Genomic DNA, 5,631 nt, shown 5'->3' with positions numbered 1-5,631 from the left:
GCCAAGGGGTTGAATGAATCCGTTCATGGCTATAAGACTAAGCCGCTTGTTGAGCCCCAGCTGTCTGAAGAAGCTCTCTAGCCCTCCATCTCTCTATTGCTGTTGGAGACTCGCCTTCAACTGGTAGAGACGCCAATCGCGTTGCCGCAACAATTATATTATCCAAAGGGTTAGAATAATGACCCAGCAGTGTCGGAACGTGTTGAGGAGGTATATTGTTAAAGCGGGGTGGGTCCATCGCACGTGGCTGAACCGACGCTCCGGTCAGGGGTACCTCAACTGCCCGATTAACCGTCGGCGGGTCACTGGTCCCTGCTCCAGGCATGTTGAAGAGGTTCCTCGCCTCATAAACCGAGGGCACACGACTCTCCTACCTCCTCCTCATGATCTCGTTTGAAGCATTCTGATCCAATGTGAGGCGGAAAGAATCTGCTTGAGTCCGCTGTGCCTGGGCGTCCAAAGAAGCCCACTCTGTAGCCATCCTTGCGTTCTTAGCCGCCAGGTCTTCCTTGGCTTGAGCAATATCATCTCACAACTTCACCACATCAACCTTAGTTGTTCCTGGTTGTCCGGGGTTACATCTACTCCCATCAGAGTCGCCAAAGCCTCCAATAACTCTATCAAAGCTTGAGCCGGTGGGCGTGCAGTGCCACTAGCACCAGCCATTGCCGCAGTAGTCGAGCTAGATGTCATGGCCACGGTGGTTATAGAACCGAGCGTCAGCTGTGCGCCGTCCATGAAGATCGCAATCCTATTCGGCGGCTCATAGGGGCCCGGAATACTATCGCCATCGGAACAGCCCCTAAGCCGGTCGTCTTGCAGTTCATACATTGAGTTAGTCTCGCCTGTGGACGATTCACCATCAGAGTAGATGGCCGTATCACCACCAGACTCAGATCCTTCTTCAACTTCCGCCCCATGGATGAAACGAACAAAGGCGTGCTTCACGACGGGTTGAACCCAGGCAGATCATGCACACAGAGTCGTCTCGATGATGTCGGTGCAGGTGTCCTACTCAGGGCCCGGTTTCTTCAATCTTGCTCATGAAGACATGGATTCCGCCGAAGGGGACCCGGTACCTCGGGGCCCAGCCTGCATCGTCGAAGCTACCCTTCAAGAACTCGAAACCACCGGGCACTAGCCCCATAGTGGGCGCCAACTGTTGTGGAATTTTCACGGTAGATGTCCGAGCGGAAGGACTTAGTCGTGGATCCGTCGCAACTAGGTTAGCTTAAAGGGGTTAGTCGGGACAAAGGACACAGAGGGTTTATACTGGTTCGGCCCCTCGCGATGGAGGTAACAAGGCCTACTCTAGTTTGAGATCGTATTGCTTAGGTTTCGATTACTAGTGAGCGAATGCGCTTGACCTAGTTCTCGATATCTTGTTTCTTACCCCTAAACCGCCGCCGGGTCGTCCCTTTATATACACAGGTTGACGCCCAGAGGCTCATGGAGTCTCGGTCGGCTCATACACAACGCGTCCGGCTCGGTGACTAATTAAACTTGCCCTACAATACAAGTTACACATATGGCGGTCCATCCCCTTGGGCCTCAAGTCGCCTCTGGATCTTGGGCCGTCAACGGGCTTGTATGATCCGCCATCTTTACTGATAAACCACCAGTGGTATGACCCGGCCCCTCCTTAGCGGTTCATACCCAATAGTTATATCCCCAACAGTCATCAATATCTAAGAACATCGAGAAGAACATTGTGTTGCGAATCAAAAAGAGAGAAGAAGCCATCTAGCTACTGCCTACAAACCAGTAGGTCTGTGGTAAACTACTCATGCATCATCGGAGGAGCACCAATGAGGATGATGAACCCCTTTGTGATCGTGTTCCCCTCTGGCAAGGTGTCGGAATAGGGCTCTAGATTGGATCTCGTGGTTCTAGAACTTGCGGCGGTAGAAATTATGTTTCGTCGACTCCCCTAGGGTTTTTGAAATACTTTGGTATTTATAGAGCTGAGAGGCGGTGTAAAGGACCTCAGTGGGCCCCACCACCCATCAGGGCATGCTAGGGGCGTCTGGCGCGCCCAGGTGGGTGGTGGGCCCCACGGGCCTTCCCTCGTTCCCTTCCTTGGCTCCAAAGTTGTCTTTTGGGCAGAATTTTTTTCCAAAAGGTTTCACTGCGTTCGGACTCGATTTGATATGGATATTCTGTGAAGTAAAAAACAGGTAAAAAATAGCAACTAGCACTGGGCACTATGTCAATAGGTTAGTCCTAAAAATGATATAAAGTTGCTATAAAATGAATGTATAACATCGTAGAGTGATAATATAACACTGTGGAACAATGAATAATTATAGATACGTTGGAGTCGTATCAGTGTCCAAGCGTGACTAATCTGACATATTTGCTTGCTTCCTGGATTCTGAACTTGCAAGCGCCATATTGTCTCTGTTTGTTCCTACACAATCACAGTTTCACATTTGCATTGTTAGGTGATCAGTCTGCCAAGAATAACAAGTCGAGATTTGATATCCCATGGTTATGTCAAGGTAATTGTTAATCCAACTTCTGATTAGCATTGGCTGCTGAAATCTGCTACGTAGACATAAATCAGTAATCTTTCAACATTCTAGCACCAAACGTTCCGAACTATTTCATGGTGCTATGACTTTCACACTCTTCATTCTATATGTGTTTGTTGCTTGAGGGACACATCCAACGGAACATCATAGAGTGATGCCCTTGTTTCACAAACAGTTGGCCCTAGGTACTAAACATGGTTTAAATTTGTAATAAACACCTTCCATTATAATGATGAGTGGTGCACATTAATTTGTTTTACAAACGGCTTGCGTGTAGAAGAACTACAATGTAAGCTATAATGTGCACAACTCTTCATTGTAAACTATAATATACATCTAAAAGTCATTCCTTTTGCTTTTATATGCACATTGACTAGTTTTTGCAGGTTGATACAAAGATATACTCTTAATTTCTAGACGTTCCTTCTCTAACTTGGGAAATATTTATGCGAGAAACTTTATATGATTGGAAGTAATAAGACTTCTACCTTTTTAAACTATAAACCTTCTTTTCTCTATATACTTCCACAACGTGTCTGAAAGTATGTGCATTGTCCAAGGCATTTTCAAAGACTAATTTGTCATGAATTGTGCCATTATGCTTTGATGAATGTGAGGGAGTCCTGGACTAAGGGGTCCTCGGGCATCCGACCTATTGGACATGGGCTGGACTGGTGGGCTGTGAAGATGCGAAGACCGAAGACTCTACCCGTGTCTAGATGGGAATCTCCTTGGCGTGGAAGGCAAGCTTGGCGTCCAAATATGAAGATTCCTTTCTCTTTAACCAACCTTATGTAACCCTAGATCCCTCTGGTGTCTATATAAACTGGAGGGCTAGGTCCTTAGAGGGATGATCTCACAATCATAGTCAGTCAGGATAGACTTTTAGGGTTTAGCCATTACGATCTTGTGGTAGATCAACTCTTATAATACTCATATTCATCAAGATCAATCAAGTAGGAAGTAGGGTATTACCTCCATAGAGAGGGCCCGAACCTAGGTAAACATTGTGTCCCTTGTCTCCTGTTATCATCGACCTTAGACCTACAGTTCGGGACCCCCTACCCGAGATCTGCCGGTTTTGACACCGACATTGGTGCTTTATTGAGAGTTCCACTGTGGCTTCGTCAAAAGGTTCGATTGCTCCTTCAATCATCTACAATGACGCTGTCCAAGGGGAAGTCTTCCTCCCCAGACAGATCTTCGGGTTCGGCGGCTTCGCACTGCTGGCTAACTCACTTGGCCATCTGGAGTAGATCGAAAGCTACGCCCCTGGCCATCAGGTCAGATTTGGAAGCTTGAACTACAACGGCGATATCCGTGGACACTTGATATTCGACGGATTCGAGACCACGGCATCCGCTCCATGCCACCATGATGAACATGACATAAATTTGTCGTCGGACCATACCCAGGAGATAGTACTTATAGCTGCTCTGGCCCTAGATCCAGAGCAGATCGTGCCATCCGAAGACGGGAAGCTCAACCCCGTTGCGGAAGCTGCAGACTCAGCGGTGTTGGAGCCGCACACAGATGTTGCTTACCATGACTAGTCTCCGGCTACAGGTTCCGAACCTTGTGCGTCCGCATACGTCAAGCTTTATCGATCATCGATCGTCAAATTTAGCTCCGCGGACATCTTGCGGCACTCGCTTTTGGGCGACATGTTAAACTCGTTAAGAGCACTATCCTTATCGGGGGGCTCACAGCTGAATTATATCCGGTTCGAACTAGAGGCTGATGATGGAGAATTTCGCTTCCCACCCACCGGCCACTTCACAGCCACTGACAAAGACTTAACCGACACGCTCGATTACGGCTCCGACGACATCAACGGTATGGACGACGATGCCGGAGAAGAAGAGGCCCAAAACCAGCCGTTTACCGGATGCTGGACGGCCACTTCCTTGTATGACGTATACATGGTGGATGCACCAAAAGAGAATAGTGGCGATGACAAGGAAGATCCGGTTGAGGATAAACCTCCCAAGGCACAACCAAAGTGCCAGCGTCAGCGGCGCCACTCTAAGTCAAGCCGTAGCAAAGACAGCAACACCGGCACAGGAGAAAACAACACTCCGGACGGTGCCGAAGACAATGAAGACCCCATTCAGCCAACTTCCGAACAGGATGAACGGGAAGATGGGCAAGTTAGCCATGGTAAACAAGCCACACATGAAGATTCGGAGGATAGTAATTATCTTCCACTCTCCGAGGACGAGGCAAGCCTCGGCACTGAGGATTTTATCATGCCCGAGGAACCTCTCGAACAGGAGCGCTTCAAGCGCCAGCTAATAGCCACTACAAGGAGCCTGAACAAGAAACAGCAGCAGCTTCAAGCTGATCAAGATCTGCTTAATGATAGATGGACTTATGTCCTGGCAGCCGAGGAGCATGGCCTAAAGCAACCACTCAAAAGTTACCCAGAGCGCAAATTGCTACCTCAATTCGATGACGAGGCATTAGAGCCCAGGCTGTTAGTACACAATGCGGCTGACCGACAACCACGTGGTCGGGACAAAGCGGCAACACAAACCGAACACGAGCCCGCCTTATCTCACCGTAAAGGCAGAGACAAAACTAATCAGGGATACACGTATGATCTCCAACAGGGCTTGAAGAATAAAATAGGCCTGGCTAGATCGTTCGACGGATCACGGGGGCGTGCCTCGATGTGCGACGACGGCTATCAAGCTGAGTATGACAAGCCTAGTCATGCGTGGGCAGAAAACTGCAGACGGACTCCATCGGAGCTACATCGCTATGTGGCCCGATACATAGGCGCCGCATACCCTCTTTGCTTCACTGACGAAGTAATGGAGCATGAATTCCCAGAAGGGTTTGAACCCATGAATATTGAATCATATGATGGAACAACTCATCCCATGGTGTGGATTGAGGATTTTCTTCTCCATATCCATATGGCCCGTGGAGATGACCTCCACGCCATCAAATACCTCCCGTTGAATATCAAAAGGCTAGCTCAGCACTGGTTAAACAGTATGCCCGAAAACTCTATTGGCAGCTAGGATGATTTGGAATACGCCTTCCACGACAACTTCCAAGGTACATATGACCGGCCACCAGACGCCGATGA

The sequence above is a fragment of the Triticum dicoccoides genome, chromosome 7A, assembly GCF_002162155.2.
Source record: "Triticum dicoccoides isolate Atlit2015 ecotype Zavitan chromosome 7A, WEW_v2.0, whole genome shotgun sequence".
In the NCBI taxonomy this organism is placed as follows: Eukaryota; Viridiplantae; Streptophyta; class Magnoliopsida; order Poales; family Poaceae; genus Triticum; species Triticum dicoccoides.
Note: the sequence above shows the minus strand (reverse complement) of the source record.